We start from the raw sequence: 8556 nt of genomic DNA, 5'->3' as shown, positions 1-8556 counted from the left end.
GTACCACCATGCCCAGCCTCTTTTGGACTTTTCTGAAGATGCTATTATAAACAAACTTGCTTTAAAAAAAAAAAAAACAAAAAAAAAAAACACTTTTTTTTCACTCTCAGACCATTTTTTAAAAGAGATGGCATCTCACTAAATTGTCCAGAATAAGCCCAAACTTGAGATCCTCTGGCCTCTGCTTCTCAGAGTGCTGGGATCATAGGCATGGACAACTTCCAGCTTGGCCATAAAATTTAACTCTCCCCTAAAATTCACATCATATAGTAGATAGTCTATACTGTCCTGTATTTCATCATTTTCCTTCAAAACATAAAATTTAACTCTCCCCTAAAATTTACATCATATAGTAGATCGTCTATACTGTCCTGTATTTCATCATTCTCCTTCAAAACATAAAATTTAACTCTTCCCTAAAATTCACATCATATAGTAGATCGTCTATACTGTCCTGTATTTCATCATTCTTCAAAACGTATGCCTCCATCCATCACCTACTGGAACAACATAATGTAGCTAACTGATGTAGGTAATGACATCATCATCACCATCATCATCACAGTTCATTCAGATCTGTGGATTCCTGGATCGGCTTTTGTACTGTGAAGAAAGGCTAGTCCCAGGAATTGTCATGGAATAATGAGAGAACATAAGTAGTTATATTGAAAAAGGGCATTTAGATGTAGTTCATGACTGTACTACAGTGAAGCCACAGGAGGTAGCATAAAGCCAGGAGTGATCCTGCGAGTACATTCTCTGATGCGAGGACTTGAAAGATGGTTTTCAGTGAAACCAGTTTTAAGTTCCCTGAATGTAGAAGCCATACAAAAGAGGAATACTCCATTCCTCAGCACCCAGCATACCAGTTAGATGAGTAAATAACTTTAAAGTACAGCTTTGTTCATTCCTATACAAGATTACAAATATAGATGTTCATCTTGCCCAGTTTTTATTGACTTGCTTGTCTCACTTACATCACTTGAAGTTCAGTATTAAGTTATGTTCACAACTACATTTTATTATAATTTCATTAAATCCTAGGATTAAAAACTACATAGCTGAAATTAAAAGTTTAACTCTAAAAGTCCCTTCCAGTCATTCTGTCTTCACTCCTGATTTGTTTTGAAGGTCTTGTCAAGTTTATTATAGTTGACAAGTACTACTATTAGACCACCATTAGGAATTCTGGTGCACAGAGTGGTTGAGAGAGCTGTCTTTAGGCTACTGGAGTGCATTCAGCAAGGGTGAGTCAGGTAGGCCAGTCCATGTGAAGTCGGAGAAAACAAAAAGATCCAACCAAGCCAAGAGAAAAAAATAAGGTCAAGATTGGAGATGTAGCTCAGTAGTAGAGCACTTGTTTGGCACATGTGAGCTCTGGGTTCAATTTTCAGAACGACCATCACAAAAAAAGATGATATTGTATAATTAGCAAAGCAAATCAAAAGCAAACCCAAGGTGCAAAGAACTCTTGAGAGCTAAAATTGATTGTTACCCCTTCTGCTGAGTATGATCCTCTTACTGCATTGAGGCAATCCTTGTGCAAAAAGAGTACAAGTGTGTGGTTCTTAATCTTGGCTGTACATTGGAATTACCTGAGGAGTTTTAAAGTTCCTGATGACCAGGCCATACCTCTATCAAATTTAATTGGAATATCTGGGACTGGGTCATATATATTTTTAAAACCTTCTCAATTTAGGTTCTTAAAACAATCTAATGCAGACGTTTGGCTAAAGAGTGGCCAGGCAGAAAAACCAAACCTATGTCTAAGTCTTAAGTGAGTCTTCAAGGAATGAAGGTCTTCAAACCTGCCACAGGTCAGAGAGGTGCTAGGAAAGAGGGTCATAGAGACATTTAAGATGCATCTTGAAGGAGAAAGTGGCTGCTGACAAAGAAAATTATCATACAATTGGAATAAAAAGTAAGTCAAACAGAGGACTGTATAAAAAATTAGAAAAAGGTGTTTACTTTAAGGTGCATCCAAATTTAATAATCACTGGCTTAAATGTTTAAAACTGAGCAAGTAATCAATGGATCAAAGTATGGCGGGGGCATCAAGAAAGGGAAGGTTTAGGGGGCTTAGAATTTTTCTTTTTACTTTCTTGGAGATACCTTCTGGTAATTTTCCTTTTGGGGGTTCTCACCCTCCTCCTTTTGTTTTTAGGTTGATACTACTTAGAACCACCAGCTTCAAACATTGTTCATTTTGCTGCTTTCATTAGTTCTTATACTAATTTTAGATCCTCAGTTCCTAACTCTGTTTCTCTAAAATAAACTTTTTCCCTCTGTACTCTTTTAGGATTTCTCTTCTCCATGGTATTGGCTATTTCAGTTTTGCAAATGAGATATTCAACTCATGCATATAAATCAACTCAAATGTTCTTTCCCTGGATTTTTTTCATCCACTCAGATCACAATTTTAATGAAAAGTATCTATAGTTTTTCTCAACTTTATCTGTTCCATCTCAGCAAAATCAACAAATCTCTCACTGTCCCAAATTCCAATGCCCTTGTTGACACTCCATTCCTATCCACTTTCTAATCAGTGACAATCATCTTACTCTTGAGTGTCCATTTTCTAATAATTATTTTTAAAGACCATACATATCCACATTAATCTCTTGTCCTACTCCATACCTAGCAACATTTCAAGGAAGAGGGCTATTTATCATGTGACAGAACCTTGTATGCTTTTATAATATCCTCTGTAATATTTAGAACAAATCTATACAATCAGAAAAGAATGAAAAATTATTTTGTGAATTTGGAGTATTCTATGTATTATGAGCTTTTTTATGTTGATGAAAGGCTGAACAGACACTAAAGGTTTTCTCACATTTCTTACATTGGTAGGATTTTTGCAAGTTGGAGGCCAATGTGGGCTACACAGGGAGTTCAGAGCCACCCTCAACTATCTGGCAAGATTTGTCTAAAAAAAAAAGAATATTTTGTGAGTCAGTCAATGGATTAGAATGGTTAGATGTGTAGGTTTTAGAACCAGACACACCTGGGCTCAAAACAGAGATCAAGCATTTGAAGATTCTGAGAAGGCTGCCATGAACCTAAGTTTCCATCCTCTGTTCTCTCTCTACTCTTACCTAGTTATAAACAATCTATTTCTCCTGTCTTTGAAATAAACAAGCAGGGCGTGGTGGCACATCCCTGTAATCCCAGCATTTAGGAAGCGGAGGCAGGAGGATCACTGTGAGTTTGAGGCTGGTCTGGGCTCCACACTGGGTTCGAGGCCAACCTGAACTTCATAGTGAGACCCTGTCTCAATAATTAAATAAATAAAATAGCTCGGTATGGTGGCACATAGCTGTAATCCCAGCACTTTGGAAGGCTGAAGCAAGAGGATCTAAATTTCAAGTTCAGCCTGGGTAACTTAGTGATTTAGCAAGAACCTGTCTCAAAATAAAAAGTAAAAGGTTGGAGACATAGGCACTGTGAATGCCATGGATTTAGTCTCCAATAGAAGAAAATGCTAAGCCAGGCATGGTGGCGTACCCCTGTAATCCCAGCACTCGGGCGGCTGAGGGAGGAAGATCTTTGCAAATTGGAGACCAGCCTGGGCTAACAAGTGAGCGCAAGGGCAGCCTGAACTACGTAGTGAGACCCTTTATCAAAAAGACAAAAAAAAAGAAAGAAAGAAAGAAAGAAAGAAAGAAAGAAAGAAAGAAAGAAAGAAAAAAAATGCTACAGGTATACCTCAGTGGTAGAGCAAAGTCCTGATTTTGAACCCCAGCACACACACAAAAAACAAAACAAAACAGGAAACGACAGGAGACTGAGGCAGGAGGACTGCTGCAAGTTCAAGTCCGGCCTGGGCTATAAAGTAAATTCAAGGCCCACGTGAATTGCATAGTAAAAACCCTATCCTAAAAAGATTAAAAACAAAACAAAAACAAAAACAAAACCCCTCACTGGTCTTGTCTTACTATTCCTTCCAGCTATCACCCTTCTGCTTTCTTTTCATTTCAAGTGAAACTCTCCAAAATAGCTGTTTATCATCTGTAGCTCAATTTCTCTCCCTTCATTTTCTTTTGAATCCATTTCCCTTCTAGCACTCCATAAAATTGCAATTGGGAGTCACCAATGATCTTCCAGTCTTTAAGTCCCATGCTCAATTCCCAGGCCTTTTTGTTCTTCACTCAGCAGCATTTTTTTTTAGTACTGGAAACAGAATTCAGTGATAGCTCGGTATGGTGGCACATTGCCTTGAACTATATCCCAGTCCTTTTTTTTTTTTTGAGATAGAGTCTTGCTGAGTCACTATATTGCCCAAGTTAGGCTCAAATTTGTGACCCTCTTGCCTCAGCCTCCGAGAGTGCTGGGATTTACAAGTATGCACCACCATGGCTGGCTAGCAGCAGCGTAACACAGGTGACAGCACTTCCTCCTCCGTGCAGCCCTTTCTTCGACTGGCTACCAGGATGTCACACTCTGGCTTTCTCTGCACCTCATTTCATTGATCATATCTTCTCAGTCTCCTTTATCTCCCAGACCATTGATTGTTGGAGCTGTGACACTAATGAAATCATATCTCTTTTCTTTCTTATCTTTATCTTATGGATCACAGTTTCATAGTTTTAAACCCTATCCATGTAGATTATTTCCAAATTCAAACCTCCATCCTGGACTGTCCTCAGAGCCTCAAGTTTTGAAGGAAAAACTACTTTGGTTTAGTTCTTCAGGTGGGATTTCCTTGAATCTCAGAAACAAGAGAGAAGAAAGAAACAAGGATGTGCTATGCCAAGATAAGATTTCAGAAGAGGACCGGGGATATAGCTCAGAGACACAGTGCCTGCCTGGCAAGTGTGAGGTCGTAAGTTTGATTCCCGGTACAAAAAAAAAAAAAAAAAAAGATTTCAGGAGAGGAGCTGGGCATGGTTGCACATGCCTGGAATTCCAGCTCTTAAGAGGCTAAAGCAAGAGGATCATCGCTGGGCTACATAGTGAGTTTAAGGCTAGCCTGAACTACATGGTGAGACCCTGTCCCCCCTAAACACACACACACACACATTTTAGAAGAGGGAAATTAAACTCACATGGAAATCAATGGGAAGGAGCTCAACAGTAGGTTCCATTTCTTCTGTGCTCTCTTTTGGGGATAGAGAAGCATCAGTAGTCATGTAATCAAATTCACGACCTTGCGCTTGCCAGGCAGGCGCTGTGCCGCTGAGCTAAATCCCCAGCCCTCATCCTTCCATTTGCATGGTGGCATTTGTCATTTTGACAAATCTCTTCCTATGTATTATGAAATTGTTGCCTCCCTGAGCCCAGGCCTGGTCTATTTTATTCTCTGAGCACTGTATGTCTGTGTGTGTTTGCGTGTTCTCATGCTATCTTGTGATCATGTAAATGTTTGTGAAATAAATTAAGGCAATTGTGCTCAGAGTCCCTCTAAAGTGGAGAAATCCCTCTTCAAAAGTGACGCAACGTGCTCCTGTGTCTTTTCAAAGAATATCCAGGGAATAAGGGCGGAGCTCCAAGAAAGCTCCAGGTATTGGAAGGTTGGCAGGGGGGTCGAGGGTCCAGTGTGAAGGTCCCCAAGAAGATGAGCTGGGCAGGTGGTCCAGAAGGTTAATTCCAGGAATATGAATGTGCAGAGGGAGAGAGACCACCGGTCTTACCAGCATCACAGTTGCCAAGGTGCTTGCTTTTGTGTCCTGCAAGTGAAGAACTAAGACAGCTCCTCATGGTACTGTCAAGATGACAAAATAGATGCCAAGCATTTCCTTACAGTCCCTCCCTTCCCACTTTCCCTGGATCCTTGAAAATTCTGTTGGTGGTGGCAGCTGCTTAGGATGCTTCAGTATCAAATGGACCAGATCCTTGTCCCCATCTCACCTGAATTTTGAGTAAATCTTTGTTTCTTTGGCTGCTGAAACCTTAAGTCTTTGGCCACCTGTGCTGCTCCCAGGATAACAAATTCTCCTGGTGGAGAAAGCAGTTTCTGGATTGCAAAAGCAAGTACTCCCTGAGCTCCAGAATCCTGTTTTACCTCTATTTTATCTGCTTTGTCATTTTACCTTATATATCCTTTAATTAAAGGACAAGAAACTCAGAAATTATTTCAAAGGATGTGCAAGTAGAGATAACAAATATTAAACTATGCTACTGAAAAATGATTAAATTAGCATATATTAAATATACAGAAGAACCTTGTGCTTTGTACAAAACGGTAACACAGCTGCTTGGAGATCAGATGGTTGTGTGTTCAAGCTACTCTGGCATCAATGTGAACAGATATTCTATCCATTCTAAGGTTTGTTAAAAGCAATGCCTAGGAGACTCCTTGCTAACCCCCACTGCTAGGGATTGAACTCAGGGCGCAAGCATACTTATTCAAGCGCTCTGCCACTAAGCTACATCCCCTGCCAGGAGCAGCTGTTTAAATCAAAGGGAAAGGAGGGCACAGAAAACTCTCCATCCTGGAAAGTACCCAGCTATCTCCATTTCTGTTAACGTGGGCTTTTCTTTGCTCTTAGTTCATGACAACAGCTGTTTTATATGCGGGACTTAATTGTTTCATCTCTTGATTGAGAGACGCGCTGAACTCTTAAGTGAAACAGTGACAGTTACTCCTGTAACTTTCCACTCTTACAGGCTTCAAGAGCTTCCTCCCAAACATCATACATTTTCAATCAGTTTTACAGTATTTTCTCCTTAATCAGAGTGTTCAGAAGCTCAGACCATGAAAGGTGTGTGTGTATGTGTGTGTGTGTGTGTGTGTGTGTGTGAGAGAGAGAGAGAGAGAGAGAGAGAGAGAGAGAGAGAGAGAGGGAGGGAGGGAGAGGGAGAGAGAGAGAGAGATACAGAGTTAGAAATTGACTCCTTAAATCCATCTTTTCTTTTGTGGTACTGGGGATTGAAGCAAGCTTCATGCTACGCTATATCTCCAGCCCTTTATCTATTTTGAGAGAGTCTCACTAAATTCCCCAGGCAGGACTCAAATTTACAATGGATCTTCCTGCCTCAGCCTCCTAGAGTGCTGGGATTATAAGCATATGTCACCACGACCACCTCCAATGACACTATTTTCACACCAGAAAGAACACATTAGCAAAGCCTCCTCCTGCTTCAAGAGCCCCCTTAAAGTCATCTGAATGTCTTACCTGAAACCTAGTCCTGATATGGAAGTGAGCAGAAAGATTTAAATTTCAAATCACTTGGATTTTTCTTTTTTAACTTCTGTTCATCCTTAACCTTTACTTTGTCCACTGACAAGTTGTTCACAAAAATTCCTTGGAGTGGGGAACAAAAGAATATCCAAGGCTGCCAGGTAGTGGCAAGACATGTGTTTTGCTAGAGAATTTAAATATAAATTCTCAAAAAAAATTGTCTTGCACTAAAGAAAACATTTAGAATTCTGACCTCGACGTGATTTGAACACGCAACCTTCTGATCTGGAGTCAGATGCGCTACCGTTGCGCCACGAGGCCACACAACATGATGCAGTTTGATATTTTAAAAGGATGTCAATTTTAGCAGTTAGGTGGACTGACCAGGGCTTGCCTTTTGTTTTGCTTGTACAGTTTGGGACTGACTATGAGTACTTTGTCCTGTTTGTAAAGCAGCCATTCAGCGTGAGTATCTGAAGAAACAAGAGGTGAAGGCAAGGGATTGGTGAATATACACGGTTGTAATTCAGGAAAATCCACCTTCCCAGGGCTATGGGTACACTAGGAAAGCGAAGTTTGGGAAACAACTTGAAAAATTCCAAGCGCAGTGCACCAGGAAAGCTAATGTGGGGTTGGCAGGATCCGGGTTCTCTTCTCCCCGGTCCTGCACACAGAGCACCGCAAGGATCTGCAGACGGGTCACACCTACCAAGGAAGACTGTTTTCTCATAATCACAGAGGGCACTTAAATCCAAGTGGTGGCACATGCATGTTAATCCCAGCACTCCAGGAGGCTGAGGCAGGAGTACTGAAAGTTCAAGCCCCGCTGGGGCAATTTGTCAAGACTTTTACAAAAATTTTTAAAAATTAAAAAATTCTAAATAGGGCTGGAGATGTAGCTAGGTCAGTGTGAAGGCCTTGGGTTCAATCAATCCCCAGTTCTGTTTTTTAAAAGACTGTAGCACAAGTTAAGGGGCATGCTTGCCATGTGCCACTGGTACTTTCCGAGCATGTTATCTTGGAAGGAGATGTTGTTATTGTGAATCCCACGATTTCTGAAGAGGATATGGAGAGACAGAAGATAAGCAAATGGACCACAGTGACTCATCAAACCTGAGAAAACCCCTCAGCCTTTACCTCCCTCACGTGGTTAGGTGGACCCTTAGGTAAAGAAGGTCCCTCAGGTTTTGGTTGGGTCAACTGCCCCAAAGGGTACAAATCTCAATCCCCTCCATTGCATTAACAGACATCACCTCTTTTATACTCCTTCTGGTGAAGTAGAGGGGTATGTGTACAAGTAGTTAGTGAGCTAGGTGATTTATTCTTTATCTTTTTTTTAAGAGGAAAAAAACCAATGAAAACAATAATGCAGAAGTTCAAAATAAGGTTGCAGGAAATTAACAATAGTCATTGCATTATTATTGCATATTGT

The 8556-nt window shown here is 40.6% G+C and overlaps 1 non-coding gene across 1 annotated transcript; it reads right to left on the bottom strand.

The window, feature by feature from the left end:
- Positions 1-7373: 7373 nt before the first annotated feature.
- Positions 7374-7445, bottom strand: Trnaw-cca. Its single transcript has one exon. It is a non-coding gene; the product is annotated as a tRNA-Trp (tRNA).
- Positions 7446-8556: the final 1111 nt, after the last annotated feature.

This window comes from Chinchilla lanigera, unplaced genomic scaffold, assembly GCF_000276665.1.
Source record: "Chinchilla lanigera isolate Chin_1 unplaced genomic scaffold, ChiLan1.0 scaffold00059, whole genome shotgun sequence".
Classification (NCBI taxonomy): Eukaryota; Metazoa; Chordata; class Mammalia; order Rodentia; family Chinchillidae; genus Chinchilla; species Chinchilla lanigera.
This window is presented reverse-complemented; position numbering and strand designations above follow the sequence as displayed.